The sequence below is a fragment of the Budorcas taxicolor genome, chromosome 25 (genome assembly GCF_023091745.1).
Source record: "Budorcas taxicolor isolate Tak-1 chromosome 25, Takin1.1, whole genome shotgun sequence".
Classification (NCBI taxonomy): Eukaryota; Metazoa; Chordata; class Mammalia; order Artiodactyla; family Bovidae; genus Budorcas; species Budorcas taxicolor.
The window spans coordinates 11,930,149-11,948,484 of record NC_068934.1 but is presented as its reverse complement, the minus strand read 5'-3'; the positions used below and the strand labels follow the sequence as shown (position 1 = coordinate 11,948,484).

The 18,336-nt window shown below is 39.7% G+C and overlaps 1 protein-coding gene across 2 annotated transcripts in view; it reads right to left on the bottom strand.

Annotated features, from left to right (window-relative positions):
• Window positions 1-18,336, bottom strand: part of DLG2 (discs large MAGUK scaffold protein 2) — a 1,427,480-nt gene that overhangs the window by 883,587 nt on the left and 525,557 nt on the right. The gene's annotated exons all lie outside the window — the stretch shown is intronic.

The following is an 18,336-nucleotide window of genomic DNA, read 5'->3' as shown; positions in this document are numbered from 1 at the left end:
TTCTCTGTAGAATGGAAATAGAAATAATCACTTTCTAAAAAGGTTGTCTGAAGAATAAATGAGGTGATATATTTGAATGGGCTTTGTAAATGCAAATTTCACAATCATTATTAAATATTGTTACTAGCTAATGCCCTTAAAGATGGACTATCATAAGGATATAATATTTCTGGATGGTTTGTGCATTGTTTCTGCCTCTGTAATCTCAATCCTATGCTAGTGGCACAGTTGCACTAAAGAGAACTGATTGGGTGGTGAAAATCACCATTTATTAAATACATATTACTTGTCCATTTATAACAATATACATATATATCCTCATATAATCTCCACAAAACCATACTGATGAGGCATTATTCTTAATATCCCTATGATACAGATGAGAAAACTGAGGTTCACAGAAAATGAGAGCTGAGCTTTCACAGCAGCCTTTTGGACCTCAAAATCCATTTTTGCACACTAAGCTGTTCTATGAGTCCATTACCTAGGAGTCTCTATCACTGGAGTTCCACAGTTATTTGAGCTCTCTAACCAGACCAGCCAGTAAGACCCAGGCAAATTAAAGACCACCTTGAAGGTAGAAAATGCTGCAGGGTCTTGCATAGTAGATGTTGAAAGCCACCTGGTAATTCCTTGATGGTTTCTGGTTTTTAGTTTTGATGATATTTCTTCTATGCCTTCTAATTGGCTCCTGGGACTCCCAGAAGATTTGCATCTTGTCTCCTTGACTAGATTACTGAAAACACTCTGAGTATCATACCCAGTACTTGTATTTCTCCTTGTTATCTACTATACTTTGATCAAAAAATATGCTTGGATTTGATTTGGGACTTTCAACTCATTTTACCCTCTTATAAATTGCATTCATGTGGTCTGGAAATAAATTTTATACATAGATCCATTCCCTATACAGTGCCATTTATCACTTTTTATGTTTCTGTTGCTATTTTCCATTTCATGTATGTAAATTTGGTCTTTCCAGTCAGACACTTGCAACCACAAGGATTATTTATTTTCCTAGAATTTTTCACAGCACCTGGGTACACAGAAAGAGCTCAGTAAATACTTAGGAAATATCGACTAAGTGAAGCTATAAAGTATAGTACATAGGAAATATCTCTTTGTAAGATTCGGAAAGCATTTCTGAGATAATCTTATGTTACCAACAAAACTGCGATGACTTTCTAATATCTGCTATCATCTTCTTTCTTTAACCAGTCATTAATACTGAATTATCCAGTTTTTTGAAATAATAATTAGTTCATAAATGCAGGATGTTAAGTCTGTGAACCTTGAAGTACAATCTGTGTGACGTGAAAAGCTCATTGTTCCTTCTTGGTGCTAGAAAGATCTAGAAGTGCAGTTAATTCCTACATCTATGACAGTCACTAAAAATGCATGAACAAATGTTTGTGGGTTGTGTGAGCACACACATACATCACGTACCTCTGACACTGGCAACTCCCTGATGTGAGTGCCAAGGAGATGCCAGGGTGGGCTGTTCTGAATAGCACAATACCCCCACTGAGCTGCTACATGAGGCTTTCTGAAAATCCCATTGCTCTGCTGCAGAGCTCTCCCCAGACCATTTTCTCAGAAGCTTCTTATAATCTGCCGGGTGCTCAATGGCACACAGTAGCAGAGAATAAGTGCCCCAAGTGGGAGCAGAACAGAGTCCAGGAGAATTCTAGGTATGGTCCACGAATGTGCTTCCCTCACCAGCTGTCGCGTTGGCTTGTCCCGCTGCCTGTTTCTTTTCTCACCTTCGAGACCATGTGAGTCCGTGCCTAGTTTGGTTTCTGCATGTGAAAACCAGGTCCTCAGGTACTTTGATAGCTAAAGTACTAAGCGTCATCTCCACACCACCTTGCCATACACACCTTCTCTCTCCATATTGCATATCCTCTTTAGGGAAACCCCTAAATCAAGTGGATGATTTAGCAGATTTCAGCATTTCCCTTCAAGTTGCTGATTTCCATTAACTGGAGAGAATTATCAGTATCAAATATGATAAAAGAAGACCTTTAAATCAGAAGCTTAAAGGCTTGTCTGAATGTAAACATAAAGGCTTAAGAAAATGAATCTCACTTGGGCAAGCCAAACTATAAGACAAGAAGGGCTTGCCTTTATATTACATTCTCTTCCATGTGGAAAAAGCCAGTTTATAGGAAGAGGGAAGAATAAAGCTAATCAGAGGGAAGACAGAAGCAAGCAGAGAAAATACTGATGCAATCCAAATTAATAGATCAAGTTATTCATAAATTCCTGCCACCTTCCTGTCCTTGAATCCCATGGGATAGTCAAATAGTACATTATTAACTTTGCTCATGATAGTAAAATGAAAAAGTAAACGTCTATTGTTTGCCACCAAGATAATGTAACTAATAAAGAGTCTTACATTAGGAATGCACATTTTCAAAGGGGTTCATTAATTCCAACTGATGTTATATTTGTTAAGTGCCAGACGTGTGAAATACCTTGACATAAATGCGCAAGTGGTCACCAAACCAGAGGAAGCCTCTTCAAGCAAAGTACTGGCAGGGGTGGTAGAGAAGCTGGTCAGTCAAATAACAGTCTGTGAGGTTTATTGCAGGCTAACCAGTGGGAAGGTCAGAAGACTGAATCCAGGCCTATACCTAAACTATTTTTTTTTCCTAAACTATTTTTTAAGTGTTTGTTTGTTTGTTTTTTAATGTGGACAATTTTTTAATGACTTTTATTGAATTTGTTACCATATTGTTTTTTTGTTGTTTTCTTCTGGCCACAAGGCATATGGGATCTTAGTTCCCTGATGAGGGATTGAACCCATCATATCCCCTGCATAGGAAGATAAAAGTATTAACCACTGGACTACCAGGGAAGCCATTATAACTAAACTTTTAAGAAGCAAACTAGAAAAGAGAAACCCACACAGCTAAGTGACCTAAATACAGTAGGAACTGAATGAAAACATTGATGGGGCTAGGAATCGTGCAGGGATTTCAACTGACCTGGAACAGGCCGGCAGAAGGCAGCTGGCTGTCAGTAGGCCAAATTAAACAGGAGGTAAAATATGGCAAGAATAACTCATGAGCTGTTTTGGGGAGCCAGCATCTTTGCCTTATCTTCTCAGACTTAAAGAACAAGCCTCCTGAAGAGGCAAGTAACACTGGCTCTGTCTACACTGTAGCATGAAGACTAAAATGGAAGCCACCGAAAATTTTAAAACGAGTCCATTTGTGTGTGTATATGATTTCAGTGAGACAAGGAGACATCTCAGATGCTCAAGATAACTATTAGCTGGCACAGATTGCCTGCTCCAAGATACCACAGTAATTGTCCTTTAGCTTCATAATCACAAAGAGGGCTGCCATCTGGGTGAACCCTATTCAGATCATGTTCCGATTGAACCAGGGAAACAGAACATGGGGGTTACTACCCACAAACCCATCAGGCCTGAAATAAGAGGTCTGCCATTAAATATTGAATTGGTATGCCAAAAGCCAAACTCAGGATGATTTTATTTTTATTAAGTTTTCTTCCTAATCCTCTATCATGTTGGCCCATTTTGGAAATCTGAAACTGCCATGTGGTTGGGGGGGAGGACTCCTGCCTCAGTTCACCGCCTCCAGTTCTCTGCTTTCCTGGAATCCTTTCTTTTTCCTCCTTGAAAGATCTGCAGTTGCTTGGTTGAGCATCATCACCACCTGGAATCTTGAGGTAGTGATGATCTTTCAAGTAGATCTTTCAAATCCTGGTATGTCCTTCAAGTAAGATTAGGACCCTGCCAAGAACAGGGATGTGTGACCTCCCCCCAGCAGACTGCAGGAAAGCAGGAGAGGAAAGGAAGGGTTCCAGGAAAGCAGAGAATTAGAGGCAGTAAACCGAGGCAGGGGTCCACCCCACCCCCAACCACATCACATTTTTAGATTTCCAGAATGGGCCAACGTAATAGAGGGACAGGAAGAAACCCCGTTACAACCAGTTACCTGATTAGTAACACTGGGATGGACAATACTAAAGGCAAGCCCTTTACTACACTTATTTATATTAATTAATTTACTTAATCATCACATAACCCAATGAGACACTCTTGTTCTCCATTTACAGGTGAGAAAATACAGGTTAGGTAACTTTCCCAAAGCCATACATCTGATAAATAAATCCATCTTCAAACCCAAATAACCTGACAGTCTGGCTCAGAGTTTCTGCTCTTTTTTTCAAAGCTATATACTTTTATTTTATTTTTTAACCATTAAAAAATTGAAGTGCAGTTCATTTACAATGTTCTGTTAGTTTCAGGTGTACAGAAAGTGATTCAATTATGCATATCTACATACATATGTGCAATACTGTTTGCCATTATAGGTTATCAGAAAATCCTGAATATCGCTCCCTGTACTACACAGTAGGTACTTGTTTTTTATCTATTTTATTTATAGTAGTGTGTGTGTATGTTTTAACCCTCCCCCGCACCCAGAATCCATGCTCTTGACAATCATGCTCTACTACCGTTCAGAATGGGAACAAACTTTACCAGAACTCTGGATTCTAATGATGACTACTCACCAAACAACTCAGAGGCCAGGTGAAAGCCAAATTAGACATTCACCTTGATCTGAGGATGGTTCCAGACCCCTGCCCTCCTCACTCTAGCCCAGTCAGTGAGCCCTAGTGCATTGTATGAACAAGACTGTAGATGCCTCAGTAGAAGGCTAAGCGTAGGCACACTCACGCTGACTGGATCAGGATTTTTTTTGAGTAAGTTCCAAAGCAAATCACCGTGAAACGACTGATTGAAGACATATTGATGGTTACGTGAGAGAGGAGAAACAGAACAGGAAGAACACGTCCACTGTAGAAACGTAACACTGATTCTGAAGGCCTCAGCTTCATTCTACCCTTCGTTTTACAAATAGGAAATGGAGACAGAGAAAGGGAGCGGCACGCCCCAGAGCTCATAATTGCTCAGCATCAAAACAGAAGATAGGGTAACAACAGCCACAGGAATAACTATAAAAAAACATTAAGCACTTATTGAAGACGACTATGTTCCAGCCATTGTGATAAACACTGAAGATACATCCGTGTATTTACTTCCCAAGATAGCCTAAGGAAAACCTTATCATTCTCACTACAAAATAATAATAAGGCTCAAAGGGGCTAAGCCACTTGCCTGAGTTCAGAAATTCTAAGAGGTACCCACAGTGGGAAAGTCGCTCAGTCGTGTCCAACTCTGCAACCCCATGGACTATACAGTCCATGGGATTCTCCAGGCCAGAACACTGGAGTGGGTAGCCTTTCCCTTCTCCAGGGGATCTTCCCAAGCCAGGGATCGAACCCAGGTTTCCCACATTGCAGGAGGATTCTTTACCAGCTGAGCCACCAGGGAAGCCCAAGAATACTGGAGTGGGTAGCCTATCCCTTCTCCAGCAAATCTTCCCGACCCAGGAAATGAACCAGGGTCTCCTGCATTGCAGGTGGATTCTTTACCAGCTAAACTACCAGGGAAGCCCCATATCTGGGTGTCCAATCCAGGCCTTTCCAACCCCAAAACACAAGCTGGCTCCTGATTCCTTCTCCTGAGATTTTCCAGGTAAGACTTAAAAAAAAAAAAATGCAGTTATTTTCTGCCCTGAAAATGGCTAGTTTCTCTTTCCCAGTCTGAAGAGAAACTTCTCCCCATACTGACTCAGATTCAATTCCCCAGTTCTCTGAGGGTTTCTAGGTCCCTATATCACTTTCAAAACCCCACTTAAAAATGGGACAATGCTATTTTCCAGTTAACCTATTTCCTAAGGAGTTAGCTAGGGGAATAACGCACATGAAGTGAAAGAGATGTGCTCCATAGCTGTAAGGTTATGTTATTTATTACTGTGGTTGTTTTTAGCTTTTCTGGATTTTCTTCTCCTTTTCACATCGCCTCTCTGGAAGAGTCATTACCAACAGTAACACCAAGAGGCTCTGGCCTGTCACCTCATTTGTCCTTACCCTGCAGTGACATAGGACAACTCCCCTCAAAGGTAAGAACACTGAGGCAGTAACAGGTGAGTGGGCAATGTAAGGGCTCAGGGCTTAGCTAGCCAGGGCATAACTGCAGGTTAACGTCCATGGCAGGATGTCTCAAGAGAACAACTTCGGAGGAAGCTCAGACCCTGGCTCTCGCCCCAGCACTTAATAAAACGCAGGGATGATTATCCACCTAGCTTATCACCAGACGGGCTCAGAAAATAAGAATGAAGTGTCAGATAGATGTTTGACTTGAACTTGATTCAACTCTGCTTGCCCAAACTCTCTTAAATAATAAAAATAATAATATCCTCGTTTTACAGAAAACTGAGGCACATAGATGTTAAGTAATTTGTCCAAGGTCATCAGGACAGTAACAGCAGGGTCAAAAGTCAAACCTATCAGTCTGGTTCCAAAGTGGGTAACACTTCACTACAAAACATTTGCTTCTGTTTCCTATTAAAAACTGGTAAGTGTCCAGAAGTCTGTTTTAGTCAACATGAATTCTTTCACTGATCTTTGAAAAGTACACTGTAAATATTTCTTCCCTTTGGATTAAAGTGATAACATGTCTGCTTGATCCTCCTTAAAAAATGCAAGGTAGTATAATCTTTTGCAAAAAATGAATGATATCCTAAGGGTCTTAGTTAGGCTGCATGGGGCACCTCTTTAACCCAAGTACAGAAAAGATGGGCCAGCCTGGAGAATGAGGCACAGAAAGTAAAGACCCAAAACTCAAGAGTTTTCCTTCCTTTACAAATTTTTTCTAGAATCAATTTAACTTGATGCAACAGATAAAAATTGTTTGTACTGTTAGTTTTGAAGACTCTTCAAACCTCCATCCTACACTCTGTCCACATACCTCTTTGTACTTAGCATAAAAGGCTAAAATAAATGACTCACTAAAATTAGGTCTGTGGACCATCACTCAAACTGAACTAGATATTATATTAGATTGGCTACCTATATCGTGTTTCATAATTTAACAAGTATTTCCACGCATATTAGATCATTTCATTTTCACAGGCAGAGGAAAGGGAACTACCATTCTTTGACCAATGCCCACTGTGTGCCAGGAAATATGGTTAGATTTCTATCTGTGCTTTTTATCTACTCTTCACAGAGCCCCAGAGGGACTGGTATAATTCTACAGATAAGTAAACTGAACCTCAGAGTGCTTGAGTGAATTTCCCAAAGTCAGACATCTAGAGAAAAGCTGACATTCAAACCTAGGTCCTCTGACTCTAAACTGTACCCCATTATTCCTTCATGGTGCCATAAATCCCACTGAGGCACTCAGTGAGCATTTACAAATCGAACTGCTTTATTTGTGTGTGCAAATGCCCTCTGAAGAGTGCACACAAAAAATGGAGTCCTTAGCTCAAATCTCAGATGTGGGTTGGTTGATGTGCCCCATGCCACAATCACAACACCTGCTTATTATTTCACTGTTTCACTCACACAGGGTTATTCCTGAAAAGAGCTATGTGGATATCATCTGCTCCATTTTGTGAAGCCATCAAAGAGCTATAATCTTCCCAGTGCAGTTGTATTTTTCCAGTTTCAGGTATCAGAATCCTGAGCAAGCTGTCAAATACCTGGTCCCTCACCACTTCTGTAGTATCTGGATCAGGGCCTTGCCCGCAGTGGGTGACCTATCTGATTTCTGTTTATTTCCCTTCTGTTGTCTCCTTTCTTCCATTGGGACAGAACTCTAACTACTCCAAGCATACACCTTGTTGATGCCTACCATAAGGTCACTGTTGACATTTCTTTCTTCCTTGCCACATCCTGAAGCAACCACCATCCCCTTTCTTATCTTCCTAACCAAACTCCATCCACCCTGCAAGGACAATCTAAAGTCCCAGACTCTCTGTGAGAGTTTCCTCAATCCACTGCAGGTATCAATCTATCCATTCCTGCTCTTCCAAAACTTTAAAACATTCATCATCTGTACTACAGTTCACATTAAATTATAAACATAATAGAAGTTATGTGAAAGCACCAAGTTCTGCCATTCTTAATGAACGCTTCTTTCTGTTCTTACACATGTTGATGGTTCAGTGGCTCATGTGTGATATTTTTAATCTCCTTGATGAAATTATAACCACTGTGATGGCAGGGCCCTCACAGTTCAGTCGCTCAATAGTGTCCAACTCTTTGCAACCCCATGAAGCGCAGCACGCCAGGCCTCCCTGTTCATCACCATCTCCTGGAGTTCACTCAGACTCACGTCCATCGAGTCAGTGATGCCATCCAGCCATCTCATCCTCGGTCGTCCCCTTCTCCTCCTGCCCCCAACCCCTCCCAGCATCAGAGTCTTTTCCAATGAGTCAACTCCTCACATGAGGTGGCCAAAGTACTGGAGTTTCAGCTTCAGCATCATTCCCTCCAAAGAAATCCCAGGGCTGATCTCCTTCAGAATGGACTGGTTGGATCTCCTTGCAGTCCAAGGGACTCTCAAGAGTCTTCTCCAATCCTACTTCATTTCTTCACCAGCTTCATTTCTTCACCTACTTCATTGCTTTGTTTCTTCACTTCCACCAACACTCCTAACAGTGCTTAGCATACAATGAACTCAAAAGATGTTCATTAATGGGTTTTTGGCACATGTGCTCAGTCGTGTCCAACCCTTCACGATCCCATGGACTACAGCCCACCAGATTCCTCTATCTATGGAACCTTCGAGGCAAGAAGACCGTTGGAGCTAGAACCACAGCAAGGAGAGATAAGCAACCTAACTGTCCATCAACAGATGGAAGGATAAAGAAGATTTGGTACATATACACAATGAAATATTACTCAATCATAAAAAAGGAACAAAACTGGGTCATTTGTGAAGATGTGGATGGACCTAGAGTCTGTCATACAGACTGAAGTAAGTCAGAAAGAGAAAAACAAACATCATATATTTATGCATATATGTGGAATCTAGAAAAATGGTATAGATGAAACTATTTGCAGGACAGGAACAGACACTCAGATGTCGAGAACAGATGTGTGAACGTGGGGAGTGGGTTGGGGGGGAGGAGAGGGACACACACACACTACCTTGTATAAAACAGATAGCTAGCGGGAGCCTGCAGGTTAGCACAGGAAGCTCAGCCCGGTGCTCCGTGGTGCCCTGGAGGGCTGGGGTGGAGAGGAGCAGGGTCCAAGAGGAACAGGGAGTATGTATACACCGAGCCGATTCACTTTGTTGTGCGGCGGAAACCAATACAACATTGTAAACCAACCATCACCCAATTAAAATAAAAAAATAAAATAAAACATTCGTGAGAAACCTGTGAGACGAAAGTGCGACGGGTAGAAAGGGGTAACCGAGCGCTGTCGTCTGGCGGCAAGCTGCTCTGCCACACCGCCGGGGCTGCTGATGGGAGCGTCCGGAGCTGCCATGCACTGCAGACCATCCTATTCTGAACCATGGCATGTAAATTAAGGAAAGTTATAAACGGAAAGATCCTTCCCTGCCTACCATATGCTGGTCCTTTACACTCATTCTTTGCTACTTCTCACTACAAGCCTCTGAGTTGCACGCTATAATTATGCTCATTATGCAGATAGGGGAAGCGAGGCATGAACCGGTAACAAAATGGCCCAAGGTCACAAGACTTAAAAATTAGTGAAGCCAAGACTCACTCTTTTTGACTCCGAGTCCGTTGGAGCAAGGGAATGTTCCCTGCTCTAATTTACTAGCTCACTGTGGATTGCAGAAGTTGGAGAGGTGGGAGGAAGCATGGAATCTAGTGAAAAAGCTAAGGACTCAAAACACTGTGAAAAAAGTAAAATGGCATCCTAAGAATTTCTTGAATTTTTCAGATAAGTGTGAAGATATATCCCAAAAAATCCATCTCAAACTGGGCATTTATTTGCAGTCTCATGTTTTATCTTTTTAAAAATTAATGTAGTTTTAAATATATTTTACTGCATATTCATCTATTTTTTAATATTAAAATGTTTTTAGTTATTTATAATGGTGTCAACCTGACATCTTAGGTAGGTCTTGCATGGCTCTCAAAAGTCATAGATATCTACACACTGCTATATTTAAAATGGATAAACAACAAAGACCTATTATATTACACATGGAACTCTGTTCAGTGTTATGTAGCAGCCTGGATAGGACGGGGTTTGGGGGGAGAATGGATACACGTATATGTATGGCTGAGTCCCTTCCCTGTCCACTTGAAACCATCACAACACTGTTAATGGGCTATACCCCAGTACAAAATAAAAAGTTAAAAAAAAAAAAAAAAAAGAAAAAAAAATCAGGTACTCTATCTCCCTGGAAATAACCACAATCCAGCCAAGGGATTATGTCACTGGCATAAAGATGGATGATGGGGAATTAGGAGATCTCAGTTTTAGACCCAGCAAATTCTGTAACTCAGGATGGAAAGGCAATACAGTGAGCCTCCCAATTTATTTTTATATTTGAGGAGTAAAGAGTGAAATGGATAACCTCTAAGGGTCTGTCTCATCAAGGATCTGATTTCACTCATCATAAATTTTGACCTGCTGGGAAATACTGGAAAGCAGGCAGGATGCTACACAAGTCACCCTTCTGGATAACGATGACCTCTGCTTTTATCATGCAGATACAGAAAGTCAGAAGACATGGCATTAAGAAAGGCATGAAAAATAAGACAAAAGTCGAATTGGGAAAAGATCAACAATATAAGTAGCTTCTAATTAGCTGGATAAAGGATGAGGTTTTGTATGTCTTAAATGAGGTACTTCAAAAAGCTATTTATGATTATTTTCATAATCTATATTTTGTATGATCATGTTTAGAGCCTGAATTTTTTTTTAATGAACCAGTTAATTTTCTGGCCTCAAGACCATGCAATTAGTGGCAAAGAATTCTCTGCCATATTAAAGAGTCAAAAAGATTTGAAGTGAAACAGAAAATTATCACCAAGCTCTTTCCCATGTGCTATAAGCCTTAACGCTAAGGTTTCCTAACATCTAAGGTCTGTTTTCACTTTTACCCTCTACCAACCATAATTTGACAGTAGATCTTATGCTCAAAGTTTAAAAGGTAACGGCCATGGAGAAAGTCTTAAAATATTTCGTACCTAGAATATTTGTGTATGTGTGTGTCTGAGAGAAGGGGTAAAATGTGAGGCAGAAAGATGAAGAGGTGTGAGTTTGGTTTACTGTTTCACTATTAGTAAGAAATAAGGTGCTTATGTTCCTGTTGGGTCTGGAAAATGTTTCAATACCTGCTTTTAAATGATGGCACTTGGGCTGGGTTGTGACGGCAACAGAGTAGACATTTTAGATCAATTTCCCTTATTTTAAATTCTGAAAACATCTGTACCTCTATTAACCTCACTTCTACCCATTTTTCTTCAAAATTAATGTCTTATTTGAAATCATTTTCAGTGAGGAAAAACAAGGGGAAAGAACAGATTAAAAGGAGAAGTAAATGGGGAGTAGAAAAATAGAGTTTGGCTAAATATTGCCAACATTTGCTGGTGCCAAAGAATATATTCTGCAGATGTGTTTGTATATTGTCATTGACTAGGCAATGAACTCTTTGTCCCACAGCCAAGAGCCTATAGATCTCTAGGTCCAAAATGCCACCCAGTTCCTAGCCCCACAGCTGTCTCAGCTTCCTAGAGTGGCACGGCCAATGTTATTTGGGTTTCTCAGTTTCCAAATGGCTTTCTTACCCTCAGTTATTCTGCAAAGCAAGGGTTCTCTTTGCCAACTTACTTCCTCCTGGGCCTAGGATAATGCCACCGTTCTGTGCATCAGAGGGAAGATGAAGGAATATTACCTGTTGCTGTGGGCTAGAGGAAAGAAGGTAGGCATAAGAGAGAAGAATGGAATGAAGGGAAAGAAGGCAGAGAGGAAGCTGTTCTCTGGCACATGGGGACTCTGTCACAAGGTGGAGAGTGAAATGATGCTTTCAAGGCTGACTCTCCTCTGTTCTTTTAGACCACTTTGTCTCCTGGAATTGTGAACTCAGACACATTGGAGCCTTCGTTCGTTCTGTAAAGGATTTCCCCAACCGACTGGAAAGGAGATGATGACTTCCTTATGAATATAATGTTTGCAGCCTGACATCTCATGAGCCCTCTTTGCCTATTCTAACTTGACAAAAATCGTTTGCACGTAATGCTTTTACGTTATGGGAAGAACAGCCCCCAGCCCTGCCCTTGGTGTCAGCAGATGAGGCCTAGCGGGGACTGCTGCACCACTGCAGAAATCCATCAGGTCACCTAACTCCCTAAACTATTCCTAAGGCTACGCCCAACTATAAATAAGAATTGGATGATTCCTGACTTTAATACTAGCCTCATTTTCATTAGTGAAATAGTAACAAAAAAGGTTTAGGATTTGGGTCATCTAACAAATAAGACATCTCTTCTCACTCATACAATGGTCTTAGTCAATAACCTCTCTGAAACTTTTTGTTTAAGTACAAATGGAAATTGAAAATTATTTGGTCAACCTCATGTGCTTCTTCAAGAAGCAAATGGGATCAAAGATTAAAAACTATGAAAAACAAACAAACAAAAACACTCTCTGCAAACTGTAAAAGGATACAGTTAGGCTAATATTAAAAATTTGCAATATTAGCAATGACGACCCTGTATGCAAGACAGGAAAAAAGACGCAGCTGTCTATAACGGACTTTTGGACTCAGAGGGAGAGGGAGAGGGTGGGATGATATGGGAGAATGGCATTCTATCATGTATACTATCATGTAAGAATTGAATTGCTAGTCTATGTCTGACGCAGGATACAGCATGCTTGGGGCTGGTGCATGGGGATGACCCACAGAGATGTTATGGGGAGGGAGGTGGGAGGGGGGTTCGTGTTTGGGAACACATGTAAGAATTAAAGATTTTAAAATTAAAAAAAAATAAAAATAAAAAAAATAAAAAAATTAAAAAATTAAAAAAAAATTGCAATATTAATAATGGCAACCCTTACTGGGCACTTTCTTTGCTTAGCCATTGTACTAAGGGTTTAATTCACATTATTGCATTTAAATCACAAACTTGAAAAAGATCTGTATAATATCTAATTTTAGAGAGGATGAAACTGAGGTACAGAGAAGTTAAGCATCTTCCCAAGACAGCAAGTGTTAGAGCCAGGATACAGACATAGATTTTTTAAGTAGCTAAAACTCTGAATCTGAGCCAAAGTGCACTAGAATGAGAGTCTGGCCCTACTAGGTTGTGTTTTACTACTTAACCACTTCTGATCCCGGCCACTTCAGTTTTCTTATAAATGATGTGCTTGTGAAATCACTCAGTGGTGTCCGACTCTGTGCGACTCGATGGACTACAGCCTGACAGGCCCCTCTGTCCATGGGATTCTCTAGGTAAGAATACTGGTGTAGTTTGCCATGCCCTCCTCCAGAAGATCTTCCCGACCCAGGAATTGAACCCACGTATTTTATATCTCTTGCACTGGCAGGTGGGTTCTTTACCACTAGCACCACCTGGGAAGCCCCTTATAAATAACATGGGGTGTTAAAATCTGCCTTCCTTACCTTACAAAGTAGTAATGAGAAAAAAATCTAGTTTACACTGCTTTGAGAACTGAAATAAGATAGACAAAGATAAGGAAAATATAAGGCAGAAATAAGAGTGTAATGGTCATTTCAGAGGTAGCAATAGTAAAAACATTAGTACAGTATATTTTCTGGTTTCTATACATAATAAAAACTACAGTCTCTACTGTTTTAAGCATGTTCCTGCTAAATAAAAATATCTAAATGAAGCTTTAAAGAGTCGTCTTTTCTATAATGCAGAAATACAAAGGATTATAAGAGACTATTATGAACAACTATATGGCAATAAAATGGATAACCTGGAAGAAATGGACAAATTCTTAGAAAAGTTCAATCTGAACCAGGAAGAAATAGAAACAGAAATTATGAACAAATAGAAATTATGAACAACCCAATTACAAGCACTGAAATTGAAGCTGTGATCAAAATCTCCCCCAAAACAAAAGCCCAGGACCAGATGGCTTCACAGGAGAATTCTATCAAACATTTAGAGAAGAGCTAATGCCTATCCTCCTAAAACTCTGTCAAAAAATTGCAGAGGAAGCAACACTTCCAAACTCATTCTACAAGGCCACCCTCACCCTGATACCAAAACCTTACAAAGACAACACAAAAAAGAAAACTACAGGACAATATCACTGATGAACATAGATGCAAAAATCCTCAACAAAATTTTAGCAAACAGAATTCAGCAACACATCAAAAAGCTCATACACCATCATCAAGTTGGGTTTATTCCAGGAATGTAAGGATTCTTCAATATATTCAAATCAATCACTGTAATATACCATATTAACAAATTGAAAAATAAAAACCATATGATAATCTCAATAGATGCAGAACAAGCCTTTGACAAAATCCAGCACCCATTTATGATTAAAACTTAAAAAAATGGGCATAGAAGGAACCTACCTCAACAGAGTATAGGTCATATATGATAAGCCCACAGCAAACATTATTCTCAATGTTGAAAAACTGAAAGCATTCCCCCTAAGATCAGGAATAAGACAAGGGTGTCCACTTTGACCACTATAATTCATCATAGTTCTGGAAGTCCTAGCTTCAGCAATCATAGAAGAAAAAGAAATAAAAGGACTCCAGATCAGAAAAGATCTGCTCTCCCTGTTTGCAGATGACATGATACTGTACATAGAAAACCCTAAAGATAGTATCAGAAAGTTACTAGAGCTAATCAGTGAATTTAGCAAAGTTGCAGGATACAAAATCAATACACAAAAATCACTTGGATTTCTATATACTAACAATGAAAAATCAGAAAGAGTAATTAAGGAATTAATCCCATTCACCACTGCAACAAAAAGAATTAAATATCTAGGAAAAAACTTACCCAGGAGACATAAGAAATGTACACAGAAAATTATAAGACACTGATGAAAGAAATAAAAGATGACATAAACAGATGGAGAGATATTCCATGTTCCTGGATAGGAAGAATCAATATTGTGAAGATGACTATACTGCCAAATGCAACCTACAGATTCAATGTGATCCCTATGAAATTACCAAAGGCATTTTTCACAGAATTAGAACAAAAAATGTCACAATTCGTATGGAAACATAAAAGACCCTGAATAGCCAAAGCAGTCTTGAGAAAGAAGGATGGAGCTGGAGGAATCAACATTCCTAACTTCATATTATACTACAAAGCTACAGTCATCAAGACAGCATGGTACTGGCACAAAAACAGAAATATAGACCAATGGAACAAGATAGAAAGCCCAGAAATAAACCCTTGCACCTATGGGTACCTTATTTTTCACAAAGGAAGCAAGAATATACAATGGGGGCAAAGACAGCCTCTTCAATAAATGGTGCTGGGAAGACTGGACAGCTACATGTAAAAGAACAAAATTAGAACAGTTTCTAACACCATACACAAAGATAAACTCAAAATGGATTAAAGGCCTACATTTAAGACAACTCTTAGAGAAAAACATAGGCAGAACACTTGATGACATAAATCAAGATCCTCTATGACCAACCTCCTAGAGCAATGGGAATAATAACAAAAGTACACAAGTAGGACCTGATTAAACTTAAACCTTTTGCACAGCAAAAGAAACTATAAGCAAGGTAAAGAGGCAACTCTTAGAATGGAAGAAAATAATAGCAAATGAAACAACTGGCAAAGGATTAATTTCCAAAATACACAAGCAGCTCATACAACTCAATGCCCCCAAAATAAACGACCCAATCAAAAAGTTGGAAAAAGACCTGAAAGACATTTCTTCAAAGACATACAGATGGCTAACAAACACATGAAAAGATGCTCAACATATGCAAATCAAAACACAATGAGATATCACCGCACACGGGTCAGAATGGCCCTCGTCAAAAAGTCTACAAACAATAAGTGCTGGAGAGGGAGTAGAGAAAAGGGAATGCTCTTGCACTGCTGGTGGGAATGTAAATTGATACAGCCACTCTGGAAGATGGTATGGAGATTCCTTAAAAAAAACTAGGAATAAAACCACATTACCCAGCAATCCCACTGCTAGGCATATACCCTGAGGAAACCAAAACTGAAAAAGAAGCATGTGTCCCATTGTTCACTGCAGCATAATTTACAATATCTAGAACATGGAAGCAACCTGGATGTCCATCAATAGATGAATGGATAAAGATATGGTTCATATACACAATGGAATATTACTCAGCCATAAAAAGGAACGTGTTTGAGTCAGTTCTAGTGAGGTGGATGAACCTAGAGCCTATTATACAGAGTGAAGTGAGTCAGAAAGAGAAAGATAAATACTGTATTCTAATGCACATATACAGAATCTAGAAAAATGCTACTGAAGAATTTATTTACAGGGGAGCAATGGAGAAACAGACATAGAGAATAGACTTATGGACTTGGGGAGAGTGGAGGAGAGGGTGAGATGTATGGAAAGAGTAACATGGAAACTTACATTACCATATGTAAAATAGATAGCCAATGGGAATTTGCTGTGTGTTTCAGGAAACTCAAACAGGGGCTCTGTATCAACCTACAGGGGTGGGATGGGGAGGGAGATGGGAGGGAGGTTCAAAAGGGAGGGGATATATGCATACCTATGGCTGACTCATGATACAGTTTGACAAAAAAAAAACCAATAAATTCTGTAAAGCAATTATCCTTTAATAAAAAAAAAAAGAAAAAAAGAGTACAGTACAGTCTTTTCTACTATTAGTTCATTAAAGATTTTCTGTGCTTGATGTGTGTGATTTTTTGTTGTTGTTACTTGGAGGAAGAGTGCAACCCTGAACAACAGTCTGCTTTTGTGTTCTGTAACAAAAAACTATTGGGGCCCTATTTTTGCAGTTTACAGAGTAGGTGAGGGAAGTGGGCGTGGCAGAGGATGGGGTTTACTCCATCGTATCATAACATATATCTGTGCTAATACCCCATTCTGATGAGTCAACACAAACATTTTACAATGAGCAATATTGAAACAAAGACCAGGCATCCTGCACCTGGCGTTAATTTTTCATAGACTCCAGATGCCTGTACACAGAAATCACAAGACCAGCAGTCAAAGAAATGCAAACTGCACCCAAGAGCAAGATAACAAGATAGCAAGATTTTGCCTTTTGTTCAAAAACAAAAGTGACAATTCCATTCTATTTTACCAGGAATCTGCAAACATTCATTCAGATCCAGGCTGTTGCAATTATCCAGGTTGCTTCAGATATAGTGTTTGTTTTTTTTTTTCTTTTCCGTCCTCTTTAGGTTGAGCATCTCTATAGATTAAGTGCCATCTTTATTCCTTTACTAATAGAAATTCCATTAATAGCCTTGTTCATATTCTTCAGAAGGAAATACACTAAAAACTGGGGTGTTACTAGACACAAGTGCAAAGCAAGGCTAAGAGCAATAAAATAGAAAAAGAAATCTGACATGATTGAGAATGATGAGTCAAGTAATATTTAGAATCCGGAAAGGACAAAACACACTTGGAACACCGTGAACTAGGACTGAAACTCATCACTGAACAAACCCTATTTAGAGCTGACCTAAGCTTACGATGGTTTAAATTCAACATCCAGGGGCTGGAGGCAGCATCTGTGAAAGCGATGGTGGAGCAGAACAGACAGGTTTCAAGGATGTTTGAGACAAGAAGGATTATTTCCTCATTATCATCTCACTGCTGCCTAAGTTCTTACATTTTAAGTATTAATCAGTACATACAGAATTGTTTAGCAAACATCATATTTAAGACAGTGTACTTAGGACTGTAGTATGTAGGCAGAGGAAACACATGTGGTTTTTTGTTCATTTTCTTTAAAAAAAAAAAAAACTTTTATTGGTGTATAGTTGCTCTACAAGGTCATATTAGCTTCTACTGGATAACAAAATGAATCAGCCCTGGTAGTGGTTTAGTCATTAAGTCATGTTTGACTCTTGTGACCTGTAGCCCACCAGGCTCCTCCATCCATGGGATTTCCCAGGTAAGAATACGAGAGTGGATTGCCATTTCCTTCTTCAGGGGATCTTCCTGTATCTTCTAGGCCCAGGAATTGAACTCAGTCTCCTGCATTGAAGGTGGATTCTTTACCAACTGAGCCACCAGGGAAGCCCTCTGTGTGTGTACACATATACCGCCTCCCTTTCAGATTTACTTCCCAAGGAAACACATGGTTTTGCTCTGCAAAGAGTTTACTGCATCATATGAAAACAAGAGAAATCCTTTGAATGCTTGTACTATAAAACAGAGACACATCACAAGAGATACAGGCAAAGAACCGCAATGGGGGTGAAGGGGAAAGGCAGATGGAATTAGGCTTTGAAGGCCTGGTTTTTTTCATGGTCA